Source organism: Gossypium arboreum, chromosome 3, assembly GCF_025698485.1.
Source record: "Gossypium arboreum isolate Shixiya-1 chromosome 3, ASM2569848v2, whole genome shotgun sequence".
Classification (NCBI taxonomy): Eukaryota; Viridiplantae; Streptophyta; class Magnoliopsida; order Malvales; family Malvaceae; genus Gossypium; species Gossypium arboreum.
In genome coordinates, this window is record NC_069072.1 from 111,903,051 (window position 1) to 111,926,409 (window position 23,359).

At 38.5% G+C, this 23,359-nt stretch overlaps 1 long non-coding RNA gene across 1 annotated transcript; it reads right to left on the bottom strand.

The window, feature by feature from the left end:
- Positions 1-8,307: 8,307 nt before the first annotated feature.
- On the bottom strand, positions 8,308-9,374 carry LOC128290164 (uncharacterized). Its single transcript, XR_008279805.1, has 2 exons — positions 9,283-9,374; positions 8,308-8,595 (listed from the first exon to the last, which is right to left on the bottom strand). It is a non-coding gene; the product is annotated as an uncharacterized LOC128290164 (long non-coding RNA).
- Between the last annotated feature and the right edge of the window lie 13,985 nt (positions 9,375-23,359).

Consider the following 23,359-nt stretch of genomic DNA (forward strand, 5'->3'; position numbering starts at 1 on the left):
CTCTGAAAAAAAAAAAGAAAACAATTAGGATCTTTCATATTTTTATGAGTCTTATTTTCGGTCTTCTAATGCGGTATTGTAATTTGGATTTCCTTATCATGGATTTTTTTATCTTGGATTTCTTTATTTTGGGCTCCTCCGTCTTGGATTTCTCTATCTTTTTTTTTCAGTTATTTTTATCTTGTAACTTATCGATCATGGCTTGCAATTACAGCATGACCTCTAGCTTGTGATTGATATATATATATATAGAACAAGTATGACTATACCTCCGAATTGATCCTAATAATGTGGTGAAACTTCAAGTCCCAATTTGTATAGTGGATTTCTTTTCTCAAGTAAATTAATCAGAGTTAAGGTATTCAATTGAGGTATCAATATTACTTATGCTAATACTGTAACACCCCAAACCCGAGACCATCGCCGGTGTCGGACGCGAGGGGTTAACGAGCCAAGTCCTCTTAAAGCACCGACCAATTTGGCATTTCCAGACAGGCTGGAAAACTGCATCACTGTCGCCTTAAAAATTATATCTCGAGTTTCAAAACTCGGAAACTGATTCCGTAAATTTTCCCTGAATTTAGACTCATATATCCTTCCATGGATTTATTTCTAGAATTTTTGGTCGGGCCAATTGGTACATTTTATTAGTTAAAGTCACCCATGTTACAGGGATCGACTGCTCTGACTTTCGCGCCTTACAACTTGAATATCTCTCTGTACAGGGCTTTAATACTGGTGCCGTTTGTTTCTAATGAAACTAGACTCAAAATGGAATCTGCACATATAAGTCATAACTCCTAATTATTTCTGGATAATTTATAGTGAATTTTTAAAGTCGCGACAGGGGACCCAGAAACCGTTCTGGTCCTGTCTCACGAGAACTTTAATATCTCTCGGTATACTGATCATATGATCGTTTCGTTACTTTCATATGAAAATAGACTCGTCAAGGTTCGATCAAATAATTTATTCACTATTTAACACAATTCCTACAAATTTTGGTGATTTTCCCCATCCACGTCACTGCAGCTGGCAGCATCTGTTTTTAAGGTAGGCTTTACCTAATTTGTAGTCTCCATGGGCCAACTATGGTCTTGCCATACATGGGTCCACATATGATCATATTTAGCCATTCCAATGGCTGATCATGTGACCAACACTCCCATTCCAATCCATAATCACATCATGAAACCATATATAATTACAAACCACAAATGGTCTAATTCCATACTCCACTATTACGAACCATTTTCGCATGGCCGTACACATATACATCACAAGTACTTAAAAATAACCGAGGGTAGTCCTATACATGCCATATCCGAACTCAACTAAGGGAGTACCAAAAAGGGCTTTGATAGTGTGGTTGACTTCAACTTCTATGATCCCGAATCCGATCGCTAACGAGCAAAATCTATAATCGAGAAACAAAGAAACGGAGTAAGCAATTTATGCTTAGTAAGTTTGAGCCATAATATACACACAACCAAAGCATAGCATTCAAGTAGCTAAAGAATAATTCATATGCACAATTTCTCAAAGACATGCTTACTTCACAATCCCAACTCTTATATTCATACACAAATAATGGCCTAGTTAATGCCGATAGCTCATTTATCATTAGAGCGAATATTCAGATGCGATTTACTCATAGTGTGCAAAGCACACACAAAACATACCTTGTTGGGGATTTCACAAATGCAATAACTGAAAATTTTCCAGCAGCTTATAAATTTCAAATCACATACCTTCTGAGTTTATCCGGATATAGCTACTGTTCAAAACACCTTCGGGACATAGCCCGGTTATGGTAACCCGCACAAATGCCTTCGGGACTTAACCCGGATATCACAACTCGCACAATTGCCTTGGGCTTAGCCCGGTATCATAGCTTCGCACAATTGCCTTGGGCTTAGCCCGATATCATAGCTCGCACAATTGCCTTGGGCTTAGCCCGATATCACTCGAACATTCATACACATCTTTGTTTCATTTTCACAACAAAACTTTTATGCACAATTCACTTAACAAAAATATCATTTCGGCTCAATGGCCATATACAAGGGCAGAATTTCGATTGCTTATTACTTCATTCAATCGAATCAAAATCTAAGTTTCGATACTCGAAAACTTACCTCAGATGTTGTCGAACGATTCCGATGGCTATTCGACTACTTTTTCCTTCCCTTTATCGGATTTAGCTCCCTTTTGCTCTTGAGCTTAATCTTGATTTAAGTTTAGCCAAATCTCCTTTTAGATCTCTTCTAAACAAAGAAAATGAAGCAAAAATCTCTTCTTCCTCTTAGGAATTTCGGCCAAAGGAAGGAGGGGAAAAGATGAACAAATTTTTTGTTTTTTTCTTTCTTAGTCTTTGCTCAAAGAAAGGATGAATGACAACTTTTTTTTTTCTTTCTTTCTCTCTAGCTACTGGCACCATGGGGGGCATCCATGCTCATTTTTTTCATTTCTTAATTCTTTCTACATAATGCACTAACTAAACATGTTGGAAACATGTCCCTTGCCCATAATCTAGACATGGTCAACCACTCATTCAAAATAAATGGAGTATTTGACATGCAACTCCATTTATTTTGCTTCATTCCTTTATTAACCTCTTGAAATTAGCTACATATTTTTAAATCCTTTCACATGAGTCCTTTTCTTTCAATTCACAATCAAATTAACTAAATCAAAGAATTCAAAATTCACACATGAGCATACACATATTATAGGCATCAAAATAAATTTTAAATTATTTTTATGCCTTGGTTTTGTGGTACCGAAACCACATTCGACTAGGGTCAATTTTGGGCTGTCACAACTCTCCCCACTTAAGAAATTTTCGTCCCGAAAATCTTACCGTAAATAGGGTTGGGTATTGCTCTTTCATAGAGTTCTCGGTTTCCCAAGTAGCTTCTTCTATCCGTGTTTGAGCCATAACACTTTCACTAGCGAACCCGCTTGTTTCGCAACTCTTTCACTTCACGTGCGGGATACGAATCGGTTCTTCCTCATAACTCATATTGGCTTGAATTTCAACCTCGATGGACTAATCACATGCGATGGATCAGATCTATAGCGTCGAAGCATCGAAACATGAAAGACATCGTGAATCTTTTCGAGTTCGGGGCAAAATCGCACGATATGCCACCGGACCGACTCGCTTCGGATATCTCATATGGCCCGATGAACCTCGGGCTCAACTTGCCCTTACGGCCGAATCTGAGTATCTTTTTCCAAGGTGAAACAGTGAGAAACACTTTATCTCCCACCTGATGCTCGATGTCTTTATGCTTTAGATCCGCGTACGACTTCTGACGATCGGAGGCTATTTTCAGACTTTCACGGATTACTTTCACTTTCTGTTCAGCATCTCTAATCAAATCCACCCCGAAAATTTTGCTTTTACCGAGCTCAGTCCAAAACAATGGTGTACGGCATTTACGACCGTACAAAGCCTCGTAGGGTGCCATCTTAATACTTGATTGAAAGTTTGTTGTTGTGCGAATTCAATCAACAAAAATACCGCTCCCATGAACCATCGAACTCGAGGATGCAACATCTCAACATATCCTCAAGTATCTCGAATTATCCGCTCGGATTGACCATCGGTTTGGGGTGAAAGGCGGTCTTTGAAATGCAACTTGGTACCCAAAGCTTCTTGCAACTTTTTCCAAAATCGCGAGGTAAATCTCGGATCTCTATCCGACACGATGGAAATAAGCACCCGTGCAATCTCACAATCTGAAAACGTACAATTCGGCTAGTTTGTCCATTGAAAAATCCGTGCGTCACGGGGACAAAGTGAGCCGACTTAGTCAATCTATCTACCACGACCCAAACCGCATCCTTCTTACTCGTGACAATGGCGGTCCGATACAAAGTCCATGGTGACTCGATCCCATTTCCACTCGGGTATCGTGATCGGTGAAGTAATCTGAAGGCACTTGATGTTCCGCTTTCACTTGTTGACATATTAAACATCTCAAACAAATTCGAGATGTCTCGTTTCATACCATGCCACCAAAACCGACGCGTTTCAAATCGTTGTACATCTTCGTACTCCCGGGTGGATTGCCATTCGGCTACAATGGGCTTCGTTCGAATTATCGAAATAAGTTTCAATTCTTTGGAACACACAGATGACTTTTGAACCTCAAACAATCGTCATCATCGATTTGAAATTCGAGTCCTTGTTCGAACACACTCAAATTTCGTTTGCAACCAACTCATCGTTGACTTTCTCGAGCTTCACGAATTTGACGTATCAATAATGGTTTGGCTTTCAATTCAGCTACTAACACATTGTCGGTAGAAACGGATAAGTGTACATTCATCACTCGTAAGCGAATAATGATTTACAACTTAAGGCATCCGCAACCACATTCGCCTTTCCCGGGTGATAGTCAATGACCAGCTCATAATCCTTTAACAGCTCGAGCCAACGTCTTTGTCACAGATTTAAGTCTCTTTGAGTCATCATATATTTGAGACTTTTGTGATCCGAATACACATGGCACTTCTCACCAAATAAGTAATGTCGCCATATCTTTAAGGCGAATACGATGGCAGCCAATTCGAGATCATGGGTCGGATAATTTTTCTCGTGTGGCTTTAATTGCCTCGACGCATAGGCCACAACTCGACCTTCTTGCATCAATACGCAACCTAACCCGAGTAGGGATGCGTCACTATAAATAACAAACTCTTTGCCCATTTCGGGTTGCACTAGAATTGGGGCTTCAGTCAAATAAGTTTTCAATTGATCAAAACTTTTCTGACATTTTTCCGTCCATTCAAACTTAACATCCCTTTGGAGTAGCTTCGTCATTGGCGTGGCTATCGTTGAGAAACCTTTACGAATCGTCGGTAATAACCGCAAGCCCCAAAAGCTCGAACCTCGAAATATTTCTGAGGCTTCCAATTAAGTATGGCGAAATTTTATTTGGGTCGACTCGAATACCCGATCTGAGATACCACATAACCCAAGAAGCTAACCTCTCTCAACCAGAACTCACACTTGCTGAACTTAGCATATAATTGCTTATTCCGTAAAATTTGCAGCACTAACCTCAAGTGTTCAGCATGTTCGGTCTCATTTCTTGAATAGACCAAGATGCCATCAATGAACACGACTACGAACCGATCCAAATATGGTCTGAAGATCGATTCATTAAATCCAGAATACCGCAGGGGCATTAGTAAGCCCAAACGGCATCACTAGGAACTCGTAGTGACCATATCTCGTTTTGAAGGCAGTCTTGGGTACGTCCGAATCTCGAATTCGTAATTGATAATAGCCCGATCTCAAATCTATTTTCGAGAACACTGAGGCTCCCTTCAGTTGATCGAACAAATCATCGATACGCGGTAACGGATATTTGTTCTTTATCGTCGCTTTATTAAGTCGATGATAGTCGATGCACGACCTCATGGTTCCATCCTTCTTTTTCACAAACAACACTGGTGCACCCCAAGGTGAAAAATTCGGGCGAGCAAAACCTTTATCCACCAATTCTTGCAACTGAGCTTTCAACTCCTTTAATTCCGTTGGTGCCATACGATACGGAGCTATCAAAATTGAGTGGTACCGGTACCAATTCGATGCCAAATTCTATTTCCGAATGTGGTAAACCCGCAATTCTTCGAGGAAAACATCCGGTATTCACAAACCAGCGCACAGATTCGGGTTTCTTTTCGACTCCTTGTCATCGAGCACATACGCAAGGTACGCCGCACCCTTTTCTTACATATTTCGGGCCAATATTGCGATATTACACCGGCAACCCTTTAAGTCCGTAGACTCAACCCGAATTATCTCGTTATTCGCGCACCTCAGATCGATAGTCTTGCTTTTGCAATTTACAACCGCATCGTGCATGGTCAACCAATCCAAACCAAGAATAACGTCGAATTCGTCGAACGGCAAAAGCATCAAGTCCGCCGGAAAACAAGAACCTCGGAACACTAGGGGACTTTTCTTACACACTTTGTTGACAAGCACGTAATGACCCAAGGGGTTTGACACCGAATTACAAACTCCATTAGACTCAATAGGCAAAGTCTTACTGGATGCTAAGGTTTCGCATATATAAGAATGAGTAGAACCAGGGTCAATCAAAGCAATCACATTTGTATCGAAAAGAGTGAATGTACCGGTAATGACATCTGGTGAGGCAGCATCCTCGCGTGCGCGTATGGCATAAGTCCTAGCAGGAACACGAGCATCGGGTCTTGTTGTAGCATCTCTCGGCCCTCTCTGACCGCCGCTAGCATTGCCCGCATTTCTGGATGGCCTACCTCGAGCAGTGGTAGCACTCGGGTTTCCACTTTGACTTACATTTTGTTCAAGCAACCTCGGCGGTCCTTGATAAAGTGGTCACCGATCCACACTTATAACAGAGTGATCACGGAACCTCTGAGCCCCGAATGCCATTTGCCACAATGCGATACACTCGCTCTCTCTCGGCGATCATTTCCACCATCATGCGATTGAAGTGACTCGTGTGGTCACAGGGTCGACCGCGATCTCGTCTAGAAAAGCCCGGCGCCTCTAGACCATCTCACATCATCTCGAAATCTCTTGATGCTGTTGAAGAGACTTTCCGAGTACCTTTTCAAATTCTCCGGTTCCCACATCAACTTTTGTTTCTCCTTTCTAAGCTCTTGACTTTACAAGCTCGCTCAACAAGTACTACGAACTCTCGTATTTCGAGAATGCCAACGAACATCCTTATATCATCATTCAGCCCATCCTCGAAGCGTTTACACATATAGCTTCGGACGAAATGCATTCTCGCAGCATCTGGCTAAGCCTCACAAATTTTCATTCGTAGTCGGTAACTGACATAGAGCCTTGCTTAAGATCAAGAAATTCCCTTCGCTTTTGGTCGATGAATCTTTGACTAATATACTTTTTTCGGAACTCGGTTTGAAAGAATTCCCAAGTCACTTGCTCCCTAGGCACCACAGAAGTCAGAGTACTCCACCAATAGTAGGCGGAATCGCGTAGCAAGGAGATGGTACACTTTAAGCACTCATCGGGTGTACAAGATAGCTCATCGAGCACCCGGATAGTGTTGTCCAACCAAAATTCAGCTTGCTCGGCATCGTCGCTATCCGTAGCCTTGAATTCAAGTGGCCCCATGTTTACGAATTCTGTCGATTGGGGGCTTACTTGACCTTATTTGGTCGTTTCCGGGAGGTATTGTAGGTGCGGGGTTGCATTAGTCGGAAATGGAGGTTGTGGAGCAGAGTGTTAGTTCAAATGTATTGGTTGAACCAATCATTCATCACGCTATAAAAGACTTGCCTAGCCTCATTATTCGGATTGTTGGCCATAGGTTGAGAGTCCGCGGCGCTGTCCCTTCTGCGCGAGCAGCGCCACACTCTCCACATCATTAGCTATTGCTCGGTTGGGATCCGGATCCATTGCTATAAACAAACACAAATTCAGATTGTCAGAAATCACCACACTATCAATTTATCACTATATGGCATGTACAGCTAGACCCCAAACTTATCACGGTAGTCCTAGAATCGACTAAACTGTGGCTCTGATACCAATAAAATTGTAACACCCCGAACCCGAGACCATCGTTGGTGTCGGACGCGAGGGGTTAACGAGCCAAGTCCTCTTAAAGCACCGACCAATTTGGCATTTCCAGACAGGCTGGAAAACTGCGTCACTGTCGCCTTAAAAATCATATCTCGAGTTTCAAAACTCGGAAACTCATTCCGTAAATTTTTCCTGAATTTAGACTCATATATCCTTCCATGGATTTATTTCTAGAATTTTTGGTCAGGCCAATTGGTACAGTTTATTAGTTAAAGTCACCCATGTTACAGGGATTGACTGCTATGACCTTTGAGCGTTACAACTTGAATATATCTCTGTACAGGGATTTAATACTGGTGTAGTTTGTTTCTAATGAAACTAGACTCAAAATGGAATATGCACATATAAGGCATGACTCCTAATTCTTTCTGGATAATTTATAGTGAATTTTTAAAGTCGCGACAGGGGACCCAGAAACCGTTCTGGCCCTGTCTCACGAGAACTTTAATATCTCTCTGTATACTGATCATATGATCGTTTCGTTACTTTCATATGAAAATAGACTCATCAAGGTTCGATCACATAATTTATTAACTATTTAACACCATTCCTACAAATTTTCGTGATTTTTCCCATCCACATCACTGCAGCTGGCAAGCATCTGTTTTTAAGGTAGGCTTTACCTAATTTGTAGTCTCCATGGGCCAACTATGGTCTTGCCATACATGGGTCCACATATGATCATATTTAGCCATTCCAATGGCTGATCATGTGACCAACACTCCCATTCCAATCCATAATCACATCATGAAACCATATATAATTACAAACCACAAATGGTCTAATTCCATACTCCACTATTACGAACCATTTTCGCATGGCCGTACATATACATCACAAGTACTTAAAAATAACCGAGGGTAGTCCTATACATGCCATATCCGAACTCAACTAAAGGAGTACCAAAAAGGGCTTTGATAGTGTGGTTGACTTCAACTTCTATGATCCCGAATCCGATCGCTAACGAGCAAAATCTATAATCAGAGAAACAAAGAAACGGAGTAAGCAATTTATGCTTAGTAAGTTTCGAGCCATAATATACACACAACCAAAGCATAGCATTCAAGTAGCTAAAGAATAATTCATATGCACAATTTCTCAAAGACATGCTTACTTCACAATCCCAACTCTTATATTCATACACAAATAACGGCCTAGTTAATGCCGATAGCTCATTTATCATTAGAGCGAATATTCGTACGCATTTACTCATAGTGTGCAAAGCACACACAAAACATACCTTGTTGGGGATTTCACAAATGCAATAACTGAAAATTTTCCAGCAGCTTATAAATTTCAAATCACATACCTTCGGAGTTTATCCGGATATAGCTACTCGTTCAAAACACCTTCGGGACATAGCCCGGTTATGGTAACCCACACAAATGCCTTCGGGACTTAACCCGGATATCACAACTCGCACAATTGCCTTCGGGCTTAGCCCGGGTATCATAGCTCGCACAATTGCCTTCGGGCTTATCCTGGATATCACTCGAACATTCATACACATCTTTGTTTCATTTTCACAACAAAACTTTTATGCACAATTCACTTAAAAAAAATATCATTTCGCTCAATGGCCATATAAAAGGCGAAATTTCGATTGCTTATTACTTCATTCAATCGAATCAAAATCTAAGTTTCGATACTCGAAAACTTACCTCGGATGTTGTCGAACGATTCCGATGGCTATTCGACTACTTTTTCCTTCCCTTTATCGGATTTAGCTCCCTTTTGCTCTTGAGCTTAATCTTGATGCAAGTTTAGCCAAATCTCCTTCTAGATCTCTTCTAAACAAAGAAAATGAAGCAAAATCTCTTCTTCCTCTTAGGAATTTCGGCCAAAGGAAGGAGGGGAAAAGATGAACAATTTTTTGTTTTTTCTTTCTTAGTCTTTGCTCAAAGAAAGGATGAATGACAACTTATTTTTTCTTTCTTTCTCTCTAGCTACGGCACCATGGGGGGCATCCATGCTCATTTTTTTCATTTCTTAATTCTTTCTACATAATGCACTAACTAAACATGTTGGAAACATGTCCCTTGCCCATAATCTAGACATGGTCGGCCACTCATTCAAAATAAATGGAGTATTTGACATGCAACTCCATTTATTTTGCTTCATTCCTTTATTAACCTCTTGAAATTAGCTACATATTTTTAAATCCTTTCACATGAGTCCTTTTTCTTTCAATTCACAATCAAATTAACTAAATCAAAGAATTCAAAATTCACACATGAGCACACACATATTATAGGCATCAAAATAAATTTTAAATTATTTTTATGCCTCGGTTTTGTGGTACCGAAACCACATTCCGACTAGGGTCAATTTTGGGATGTCACAAATACATTTCTTATGGTCATCGATTAGCATGATGAGTGAATTTGGAATGATATATGTTGAATCGTTCTGTTTACTGGGAGAGAGGATTTCTTGAAATGCCAATAACGGATGAATAAGGTTGACTTGACTATTTAATTTGTGAGGATTATATGTTTAAACATTTAATAAGATGTTCATGCCTGAAAATAAGACTTTATTTCTTCACAGGTAAAAAGACGAATAACCTGAATGAGAAGTGTATGTTTCCTAAAAGACTTGAATGCGATAGGAAGATCTGAGGTTGATATAGTGAAGATGATCTAGGTATTTAAAGATGATGAAACGATCACTGTTGATCTTTGAGTACAAATTCTTGAAATCTTGAAAGTTTAAGGATGTATAGCAAGCATCATCAGAATTATTTTTGTCGTTTGGGCATTAGAATGGAAATAGAGAAAGTTAATATGGATTTTCTTGTCTGGATTATTCTTGTCCTTGAAAGAAGAAAGTGATATGTAGGGCGCTGTTAAATGTTATGAGATTTGTAAATTATACTGGTATGCCCAAATTTTTGCTCATCAGATTTATGAAAATTCGTGTCTTTATGATTGTTAGATTTCCTAGAATTCTACTCTCCACTAATTGGATTGAGATTCGGGTTCTATGTCTTGATATATTAAGAAAGCTAAAAGAAGTTTTGGAATTTAAAGATAAACTGGCTAGTTCACTATTTGGATTCTAAAAGATTTTTGGCATATGTAACTTGATGATATGGATCTAACCTTTGTATTTATATGAACTCTTCAATAGATTTGAAATTCAACAGATGTGTGACATAATAATGAATCACTCATGATTAGAGTATGAGAAAATAAAGAGATAAGTATTGAAAGATCAGCCTGAGTAAAAGTCTTTGACGATGATTATGAGATTGAGGAACCTAAGTGAAAACCCAAAACCACTTTCTTGGTAAGATTTTCGGGGACGAAAATCCTTAAAAGGGGGAGAAATGTAACATCTTGAATTAGGGCCTAGTCAGAATAGTGGTTTCGAGACCAAAAATTTGAGATGGTAATAATATTTTATGATTATTATAAGGTTTATGAAATGTCCCTATGCTTGTGTGAAAATTTCATGAGGAAATTTTATGCGAAAAGTGCTTAATTAGTCTTTAAGGACTAAATTGAATAATATGTAAAACTTGTGTTCTAGAAGCAATTTGCATGAAATTAAATTAGACTATTAATTAGAGGTCCTTAAAGAGTAATTTGACCAAGTTTTAAAAATTTGGACAAAAAGAGGCTTGGAAAGGTAAATTTTGAAAGAATGGTAAAAAGGGCATTTTGGTCATTTAAGGGTAAAATGAATTGAAAGACAAAAATTAAAAGCCAAATGTGTCCATCTTTCTCCCATGGTTGTGTGTATCAAGAGGGGAGCCATGGCTAGGGTTTCCAAGCTTTCAAGCTCAATAGTAAGTGATCTCGAGCCCCGTTTTTAACGTTCTATGCATTTTTGAAATCCTAGTAACATGCTCTACTCATTTCTACCATTATTTTGAACTAGGGTTTATGTTTAAAAATTTACCCATGCAAGACATGCTAGTATTTTAATTTCTAATGGTAGAAAGATTGGAGTGTATTTAACACCTTTTACTAAGTGACTTTTCATGAAAAAGCCTAAAGAGGACTAAATTGAAAAAGGTGTAAAATAGGTAACTAAAAATATTTTTTAATGAGAAATGTGCACTTCCATAAGCTTGAATATGGCTCGGCTAGGCTTGGATAATCAAGAAATTGAACACATTTCATTTTAAAAACTTAGGGACTAAATTGCAAATATGTGAAAGTTTAAGGGCAAAATTGTAAATTTTCCAAAATATGATTTGTGGGACAATTTGAATAATGTGAGTCCTAAATAGGCTATATTTGAAATGATAGATCAAGGAAATCGAGATTCGGGCTTAAAATGGGAAAATACAAGGTGATGGATTAAAATCGTAATTTTGCCTTTTTCGTATTCGAGGTAAGTTCGCGTGATTTAATAAGCCTATTATTCATGTTATTATTATCATACATGAATTATATCTTTCTATGATTGTATTGAATTTGATGTTAATGGAAATTGGATGGAATATGATATTTTAAATGAGATGAGTAAGTTTGTATAGAAATAAGGTGACATGTTATTTTGATTGTATGGGTTTATGCTCAAATAAACAAGAAAATGTGTTGATTTGGATGTACATTGCATGATCATCTATGCATATTGTAACACCCCTTTTACCCGTACCCGAGACTGGGACCAAGTACGAGGCATTACCAGACATGTACTCGAACATTTTTGGGAATTACGGGTTATAAAATTTCTTTCCAATTTGAACCCAATCAAACAACATCTTAGTGTACCATAACCTACAGGGCCCAAAACATACATTGAGAAAGGTCCGGGACTAAACCGAGGACCTGAGAAAGTTCTTGAAAAATTTTCTAAGTTAAGCCTCACACGCCCGTGTAGAGGCAATGCACACTCCTGTGTGCTTTGGGACACGCCCATGTCCCCTACCTGTGTGGAATTAATTTAGTTTATTTTCTATTTCGAACCTACAAGGGCTTTCACACGGCCAAGCACACGCCCGTATCCCTGGCCCGTGTCTTTCACACTGCCAAGACACGCTCGTGTGGTTGCCTGTGTCCAAAAACTCGAGCATTCTATTTATGACGTCAGCATGCATTTAGGGACACACGACCATTTCACATGCCCATAGGGTGGTCTGTGTGTCACACATGGCCTAGACACACGCCCGTGTGTCCACCAGTGTGGACCTTGTTAGGCTATTTTCCAAGCCTTTGGTCACCCTCTAATATGCATATCCACTTATAGTTTCCAATAACACTTGACATGATCTAATTATACTCTTAAATGACCCTAGTATACCTCATTGCATGTAAACCTCATCTCAATGGTTTTTATATATGCTAAGTTATCCCTTTTATATTAAGGATTTCTATGACTTGTAACTCAATTGAGCTTGGCTCGTTATCATAACACATTGCCAAATCGTGGCTTAACCACCCCATGTGATTTGGTCATATTATATATGACTAATTGTAACACGCCATATTTAATCATTACAAGAACATTGGAACATAACATGCACAATTTGGTAGGTCATAACCTACACCAAAGTGAACCAATTCCCATGGCCATATACAAGTGAATATGTATACTTTTATAAGCCTTCATATTGGCTAATCAAATGACACAGATAACAAAATAACAAAAGCCCTATCCATGCCATTGAACAAAATAAGAGTATCTATATACCAAAGCAAGACAAGATGATAGTGTGTTGGCTCTCCAACCGTCTCTCAATCTTCACGAGTCCACGACCTCTGTAAGACATGGAAAAGAGAGGGGTAAGCATTTACATGCTTAGTAAGCCTGAATAACTGGAAAGTAAACTTACCGATTAATTAGCATACAACCATATTAGGCAATATAAGCAACAAGCATGGGATGATTTCCCTATCATATACACTCAATCAACAAGTTAGTCTTATAACAATGCACCATGTAATTTGTCTTAGATGAGCTCACCATTCAATATTTTCATTTTTATATCTCATGTTAATCCCGTTGAGTTTCATGAAAATATCGATGGATTATCCATTTACCATCAAATTGTAAGAGCGGTCATCTCAAGTACGCACTCCCGCGAACCTTACATCTTACGACGGGATTACCAGTCCAGGCTAAATCCCCCGTAATATAGACTCATAGGATGATGTCAGGATTACCAGTCTAGGCTGAATCCCTTATAGTGACAAACATTCGTAATGAGCTCGGATCTGAATTACCAGTCTAGGCTAAATTCAGACCCTAATCGAAATACCCATCCGGGCTAAATCCACAATGCACACATATTCTTCGGGTGGCTTGATCACTCTAGAAACACCCCGTCTGAGCTAGATCCTTTCTATATTTGAGATCAATGGATTATTTGTTCGGGCTAAATCCTTTTCTGCAACACATATAGGATTTCGAGTCATGTAAGCCATGGTTTATCCATCGAATTTCCCTTTTGACTTCAACTGGGACATTTATTATCATTTCATTATTATTAACACATTTCATGGATTTTCATGCCATCGTTATAACCAATTATCATACATTCATAACACATATAATTAGGCATATTAATAGTTTACCTAAAGTTATTCGAACTTAACTGGTATCCGTTTCGATTTTGCATCTTGGTTATTCCGAAACTTTTCGTTTTCCTCAATCGACCTCCAAAATTTGTTCCTCGGGGTTTATAACAATAAAAATGAATCATTAATACCTCACATTATTCTTTTCGATTCTAAATTTCACCCTCAGACAAAATGATCGTTTTGCCCCTAACCTTTCACATCATTTACGATTTAGTCCCTAGGCTCGTATAATGAAATGCATGAATTTTCTACATTACCCAAGCCTAACCAAATGTTCTTTCCACTTATGGCAGCCCACATTTTTTCATTATTTCACATTTCTACCACATATTTTACACCTTTTGCAAATAGGTCCTTTTAGGGGTTTTTCATGAAAATCACCTAGAAAAAGATGTTTAACACGCATCCAATTTAATATTTCTCAATAAATCATCAAAGAATAAAGATGCCACACATGGGTCACTTTACATACTTGAACCCTAACTCAAAATATGGGTAAAAATGGACAGAGTAAGTTATCGGGATTTTAAAAATACAAAGAATATTAAAAACGGGGCTTGGGAGCACTTACTATTGAGCTTGAAAAGTGAAGAAACCCTAGATATGGTGGCTCTCAAATTTCAGCTGCAAGGTGGAGAAGATGAGCTGATTTTTGGCTTATTTTCCCATTTTATTTCATTAATTAGCCAAATGACCAAAATGCCCTTAACCCCTTTCTTTCAAATTTTATCCATACATGCCCATTTTTGTCTAAAAACTTAGAAATTGGGAAAATTTATCTTTAAGGACTTTAAATTAATAATCTAAAGAAATTTCATACAAATTGCTTCTAGAATCCAAGTTTTTCACTTTATTCAATTTGGTCCTTATTTTCCAATTGGACACCTTGCTCATAGAATTTCTTCATGAAACTTTAGCACATTCATATTTTCATATTCTAGACCTCATAATAATCATAAAATAAATATTTCAACATCAGATTTGTTGTAACACCCCGTACCCGAGACCGTTGTCGGAGTCGAACACGAGGTGCTAACAGACATAATACATTTATTTTCACAATCCATTTGAAAATTTTCCAGCCAAGCTGGTTACTGCGTCACTGTCGCCTTAAAAATCATATCTTGAGTTTCAAAACTCGAAAACCAGTTTCGTAAATTTTTCCTGAAACTAGACTCATATTTTCATCTACAAATATTTTTTCTAGAATTTTTGGTCGAGCCAATTAGTACCGTTTATTAGTTAAATTCCCCCCTGTTTCAGGGTTCGACTACACTGACCTTTGTGCATTACGACTTGGATATCTCCCTGTACAGGGCTTCAATACTGATAACGTTTGTTTCAAATGAAACTAGACTGAACAAGGAATCTATACATATAAGGTATGACTTCTAATTATCTCTGGTTAATTTATAATGAATTTCCAAAGTCGGAACAGGGAATCCAGAAACCGTTCTGGCCCTGTTTCACGAAAACTTTAACATCTCATAATGTACTGTTCATATGACCGTTCTGTTACTTTCCTATGAAAATAGATTCATCAAGGTTAGATTACATAATTTATTCACTATTTAATTCCATTCCTACTATTTTTAGTGATTTTTCACATCCACATCACTGCTGCTGCCAGCATCAGCCTTTAGGGTAAACTTTACCTATTACATAGTTTCCATGATTCAACTAGCCCTTTAGCATATATAGCACAAAATATGATCATGATTAACCATTCCAATGGCTAATCATTCCCAAACATTTCCATACCTCTTAATGAACATCATACAAGACGATTATAATATTAAGCTCAAAGTGTATATAAGCCATTTTCGCATGGCCATCCAAATTTATACAAAACCAAAGGGTACATGACCCACAACAAAAAGGGTAGTCCTATACATGCCATTTCAAAGTTCAACCAAAAGTGTACCAAAAGGGGCTTTGATAGTGTGGGAGACTTCGACTTCAATAATCCCGAGTCCGATAGCTGATGAACCAAAATCTATAAAACAGAGATTCAAAGAAACGGAGTAAGCATTTAATGCTTTGTAAGTTTTGAGCCATAAAATTTGACACAACTAAAGGGTAGCATTCATATGGCTAAACGGATAATTTCATATGCACAAATTCTCAATATCACTTACTTCACATTACCAACCCTTATATTCATACACAAAAGATCAACTTAGCCAAAGGCCGAAAGCTCACTAATCGACTGAGCGAATAATATTTAAACGAAATCACTACTCCAATGCGTATACGAAACGTACCTCATCGTTGGGATTTTTCGAGCGTATTAATTGAAATTTTTACAGCAAGATCGCTCATTCCCAACCCAAGTACCTTGAATTTAGCGGATATAACTACTTGCTCAAATGCCTTGGGACTTGACCGGTTATAGTAACTCACACAAATGCCTTGGGACTTAGCCGGTTCAATAACTCGCACCAATGCCTTCGGGACTTAGCCGGATATAATAACTTCGCACAATTGCCTTGGGTTTAGCCCGAATTAGTTACTAGCACAAATGCCTTGGGACTTAGCCGGTTATCATCCGAATATCCATGCACATATCAATAAATCATGACACATCTCTGTTTCAATTTCATGACTAGAATTCAAACACAAGTCACTTATCAAGCATTATCATTTCGGCTCAATAGCTACATACAAGAGCATGATTTTGATTTACTTAAAACATGATCTAATCGAATCATAATCTAAGCTCCATTACTCGAGACTTACCTCGGATGTGGTCGAACGATTTAAACGGCTATTCGATCACTTTTCCTTTCCTTATCCAACTGTGGTCCTCTAAGCTCTTGAGCTAATTCAAACAAATTTAACTTATTAAAGTCTCATTATGCTAGGTTATGGAAATATGACAAGGAATTTGATAGGTTATATGGCCACCTTTTAGCTCAAATACACAATGGTCATGCACATTTTTAATCACATTAAGCAATTTAATACAATTCATTCGAACATCAAAAGAGAAGCTCAAGGTACTTAGCCCATATATACATTAGACATTAGAGTCACATATTGTACGAAATCACAAATCGAATTCAACATATTAGCTAATATTCCCCTTAGCCGAATTTTCTAAGTCAAGATAAAGCCATCAATATGCTTACCTATGGCCGAACATACACATCAATTTATGTACTCATTCATGTGGCCGAACATACATGTCTATGCTGAGGCCGATTGCAACACTTAATACATTCTACAAGTATGGTCACTTGTATTGACTAAACACCATTTTGTTTCAAGTTCAAAACTTGGCTAATACACATATATACACTATTAAAGCATCCTCTCCCTTTCCATCAATTCAACACATGCATTACTCATTGATATACAAAATTATATTCGGCCTTAGCACACATCTTGCTGGCCGAATTTTTCTCCATCTAGCAACATTTTATGTACTATGCCGAACCAAAAGATCAAACACCTAGCTTAATCATTTCCAAAACACTTAACCGGCCTTTGACCAAGACTTTAAACAAAGTCTATGTTCGGCTATCACACATATGGGCATTATTAGTTCAAAGTTTTAACAAGATTAATTTCTTTGATCTTAACCTAAATGACAACCCCCATTGTTCATCTAGATTTAGCATGAAACAAACACCAACCAAGAAAACAACACCCATGGCCGAGTATCATCTTCATCACATAGCAAGATTTAAACCATGGGCTAGGTAGAACTCAAACTAACATAAAAAATATGCATGAATCTCATGGAACAACATCAAACTTACCTTAACCTAGCTACAAGCATGGCTGAATCTCTTCAACATTTCCTCTTTTCTTTCCTTTTGAATTTCGGTCAAGAAGAATGAAAAAGGATGGACATTTTTTTTTTCTTTGTTTTCATCATTTTCCTTTTTCCATTTCTTTATTACTAGCTTTTTATTTTATTGTTTCCTACATACCACATTAGCACACCATGCTTAAAATATGCTATGCCCCATAGCATGGCCGGCCACTAGCTCAAATATTGGGCAATTTGACATGCAAACCCACCATTTCACAACATGCATTATTAGGCCTCTTTACATTTGCCTAGCACATTTCTAAATTTTCTCACATAAGTCCTATTTGATAAAATTCACTTACAATTAACAAAATTCAAACATGAAATTTTCACACATGCATATATACATATAATGAGCATCAACTATGATGGTTAATTATTTTTATGACTCGGTTTTGTGGCCCTGAAACCACTTCCCGACTAGAGTCACATTAGGGCTGTCACATTTGTGGTCCCGAAACCGCTGTTCTGACTAGGCCCTATTTTAGGATGTTACATTTCTCCCGCCTTTAAGGACTTTCGTCCTCGAAAGTCTTACTAGTAGACAGGTTCAGTTATTGGCTTCTTATGGTTTCTTCTAGCTCCCATGTAGCCTCTTCCACACCATGTCGATGCCATAAGACTTTTACTACAGCCACATATTTATTTCTTAGTTTTTTAACTTCACGAGCCAGAATCATCGATTCTTCACCATAGGTCATGTCTGGTCTAGTTTCAATCTCCGTCGGTGAAATCACATGAGAGGGGTTTGATCGATATCGCCTTAACATGGATACATGGAATACATCGTGAATCTTTTCCAGTTCTGGTCGCAATGCCAAGTGATAGGCTAATGGTCCAACTCTTTCAATAATCTCGTATGGTCCGATAAATTGCAGACTCAGTTTGCCTTTCTGGCCAAATCTCAATACCTTTTTCTATGGAGATACTTTCAAGAATACTCTATCTCTGACTTGGAACTCAATTGCTTTTCTTTTTAGATTAGCATAAGACTTTTGTCTATCTAATGCCACTTTTAAGCAGTCACGTATCACTTTAACCTTTTTTTCAGTTTCCTTGATTAGATCAACTCCGTGAATCTGACTTTCCTTGAGTTCTATCCAATACAATAGAGTTCAGCACTTTCTGCCATACAAGGCCTCATAAGGTGACATCTTCAAACCTCTTTGAAAACTGTTGTTGTAGGTAAACTCTACCAATGGTAGGTATTTTTCCCAACTACCCTGAAATTAAAGGATGCAACATCGCAACATATCCTCGAGAATTTGAATCATCCGTTCAGACTGACCATCAATTTGTGGGTGAAAAGCTATACTAAAAATCAACCTAGTACCCAAGGCTTCTTGTAACTTCTTCCAGAATCTCGAAGTGAATTTTGGGTCTCTGTCTGAAATAATCGATAATGGTACCCTGCGTAATCTCACAATCTCATATATATACAAATTGACCAAGTATCTCTCTTGAAGGATACTGCATACCACTGGTGGAAAACCGTATCTTCAGTGGTACTAAAGGAAAACATTACTTGAGAATTTTTCCAAGCGAGGTTTAAGAAGAAATACATCAGTCAGAGCTTCTTAGATTTGTAGCGAAAGGAGTTCCTGGAACTCATACAAGGAAATAAGATGGTATCAGAATACAAAAGGGAATTCGTGAGACTAAGTCAGTATGCAACTGAATGGGTCCAAACAGAGCCAGAAATGTGTAAATGCTTCGAGGAAGGTCTAAATGAGGAAATCAAACTGTTAATTAGATTTCTTGAGATACAAGAGTTCGCATCATTAACCGATCGGGCCAAGAAAGCTGAGGAGCTCAATAATGAAAGGAAGCAAGCTAAGAGAGAATCTTGAGTTGCGAATAAGAGATCCAGTGGTAAGACGCTCTCATTTCCCACAAAGAAATCAAAGAGCCAACATGAATGCTCCACTTCATCGATAGAAAATTCGGGTAGAGTAGGAGGCTCCAAACGACATAATCAGAAGTCTTCCTCCCTGATGGTGACTAGTGTCGAGAGTTTAGATGACCAAAAGTTGAAGTGTAAAAGCTATAATAAATTTCATTTTGGAGAGTGCCGAATGAAGAGTGGTGCATGCTATAGATGTAGTTCTCTTGACCACTTCCTCAGAGGCTGCCCAGAGCGAACTGATAAAGAGGTGGAAGTAGCCTCGAAATTGATTGCTCCTATTTCACGAGGTAGACCTCCGAGGTATCCTGGAAGTGCTAGTGGAAGTCGAGTTGTAGCCAAAGACACTACAAAATCAGAGGCTCAAGCTTCGGCAAGGACATATGTAATACGCGCTCGAGAGGAAGCCTCTGCTCCTGACGTCATCACGGGTACTTTTTCTCTTTTTGATACTTGTGTTGTTGCCTTAATTGATCCGGGGTTGGTGCATTCATACATTTGCATGAGATTGGTGTTTAGTATGAATATATCAATTGAACCTACGAAATTTATAATCAGAGTGCCGAACCCATTAGGCAAGTCAGTCCTGGTTGATAAAGTCTGTAAGAATTATCCTTTGACAATTCAGGGTCATTGTTTTCTGGCTAACCTTATGTTATTGCCATTTGATGAGTTTGATGTAATACTTGGCATGCATTGGTTAGCCTTGCATGATGTAATTGTAAACTATGGTAGTAAGTATATTGAACTGAACTGCCCAGATGGTAAAACTATACAAGTTGATTCAAGAAAATTGGATACACCGCCGGTTGTAATCACAGTAATAGTTGCTCAAAGATATATGAGAAAAGGGTATGAAGCCTACCTTGCTTTTGTACTGAACACTAAGGAAACGGAGTTGAAGATTGAGTTCGTACTAATAGTATGCGAATATCCAGACGTGTTCCCGAAGGAACTTCCCGGGTTACCTCTCGATAGAGAGATAGAATTTGGTATTGAACTGGTGCAACCCCTATTTCTATTACTCCATATAGGATGGCACCAACTGAGTTGAAAAAGTTAAAAGCACGGTTACAAGAATTGACAGATAAAGGTTTTACAAGGTCAAGCTTTTCACCTTAGGATGCTCCCATATTATTTGTAAAGAAGAAGGATGGTTCGATGGGGCCATGTATAGAATCTCGGCAACTGAACAAGGTGACTATTAAGAATAAGTATCCTTTGCCAAGAATCGATGATTTGTTTGACCAGTTGAGGGGAGCCACTGCGTCCTCTAAGATAGACCTGAGATCCGACTACTATCAGTTATGAGTTAAGGAATCTAATGTTCCTAAAACAGCATTCAAAATGAGGTATGGTCATTATGAATTACTTGCCATGCCATTTGGGTTAACAAATGCACCGGCCGTATTTATGGACCTAGTGAATAGGATATTTCGGCCATACTTGGACAAGTTCATCATCGTCTTTATTGATGACATTTTGATTTATTCCAAGGATGAGACAGAGCATGCAAAGCATCTGAGGACTGTGTTGTAGACCTTATAGGAAAAGCAATTGTATGCTAAGTTTAGCAAGAGTGAATTTTGGCTCTAAGAAGTAGGTTTTTGGGTCATATTGTTTTAGGTGATGGCATCCGAGTTGGTCCAAGTAAGATCTTTGCCATCGTTGAATGGAAACCACCTAAAAATGTAACCGAGCTTAAAAGCTTTTTGGGCTTAGCCAGTTACTACAGAAGATTTGTGAACGGATTCTCCATGATAGCGACTCCAATGAAAAGGTTACTACAGAAAGACATGAAGTTTGAATGGACAAAAAAGTGTCAGTAGAGTTTCGAGAAATTAAAGACATTACTGACTGAAGCTCCTGTTCTAGTATTGCCCGAGTCAGAAAAAGAGTTTGTGGTTTACAACGATGCATCCTTAAATGGACTGGTTTGTGTACTTATGCAAGTTGGCAAGCTGATAGCTTATGCTTCGCGACAGTTGAAGCCACGCGAGAAGAATTATCCGACGCATGACTTAGACTTGCCACTATTGTTTTTGCCTTGAAAATTAGGAAACAGTACTTATATGTGAGACTTGTCGTATATTCACAGACCACAAGAGTTTGAAGTATTTGATGACTCAAAAAGAATTGAATTTGAGACAGCGGAGATGGTTAGAACTAATTAAAGATTAAGAGCTGATCATTGATTATCACCCAGGAAAGGCGAATGTGGTCACCGATGCATTAAGCAAAAAATCTTTGTTTACACTGAGGGCCATGGACGCTCGATTGGTGTTGTTTAATGATGGTTCAGTCTTGGCAGAGTTAACGGCTAGGCCGACATTCCTTCAGGAAATTTATGATGCTCAAACTAATGATAGTGACCTACAAGCTAAAAGAGCTCAATGTGAGTCGGGCATCGAATCATATTTTCAGATTGGTTTTGATGGATGTTTAATGCTCAGAGACAGAGTTTGCGTACTGAGGAATGATGAAATTATTAGGAGGATTTTGCAAGAAGCACATTATAATTGTTTGTCTATTCATCCGAGAAGTACCAAGATGTACAATGATTTAAATAAAATGCATTGGTGGAGCAGCATGAAAAGATACATCTCTAAATTTGTATCGAAATGCCTGATATGTCAGCAAGTCAAAGCTGAACATCAAGTACCTTTCGATTTACTACAACCTGTGGTGGTCCCCGAAAGGAAGTGGGACAGAATCACTATGGACTTTGTGATAGGACCACTATTGACCCCGAAAAAAAAAATGTTATATGGGTTATTGTTGATAAGTTGACAAAGTTGGCTTATTTTTTCTGGTAAGGATAGATTATTCACTTGATAGTAACACACTTTAAACAGTCCTCAGATGTACAAGATAACTCGTCCAACACTCGTGTAGTATTCTCGAGCCAGAACTCGGCTCGTTCAGCATCATCATCAATCTGAGCTCTAAATTTTTTAGCCCCATACTTTCTAAGCTTGTCCACCAAGGCTTTACCAACTCTTATAGGTGCCATACCTCGTGGCACTTCCTCATCAGGTCGGTTAGGAGGTGGGGGAGGTCGTGGTATGTTAGGGCGATTCCTCAAATGATCCCCAAACCACTTATCCATCATATCAAAGAGGGCAGCTCTGGCCTCTTCCCGGCCTTCAGACATAGGCTTTCTACTACTATTAGAAATAGCTCATTGTACGGAAGCTGGAGCATGGATATCAGCTCCCTCGGACTCATCTTGTGCTTGATTGGAAGAAATTTACTATATTCAAAGACAATTAAACAGTTAGTAGATATCACACTATCAACATTAGTATAATGACATGTATAGCTAAACTCGATACACTCTAAGGTAGTCCCAGAACCAACTAAACTGTAGCTCTGATATCACTAAATGTAACACCCTTTTTACCCGTACCTGAGACTGAGACCAAGTATGAGGTGTTACTAGACATGTTTCGAACATTTTTAGGAATTACGGGTTATAA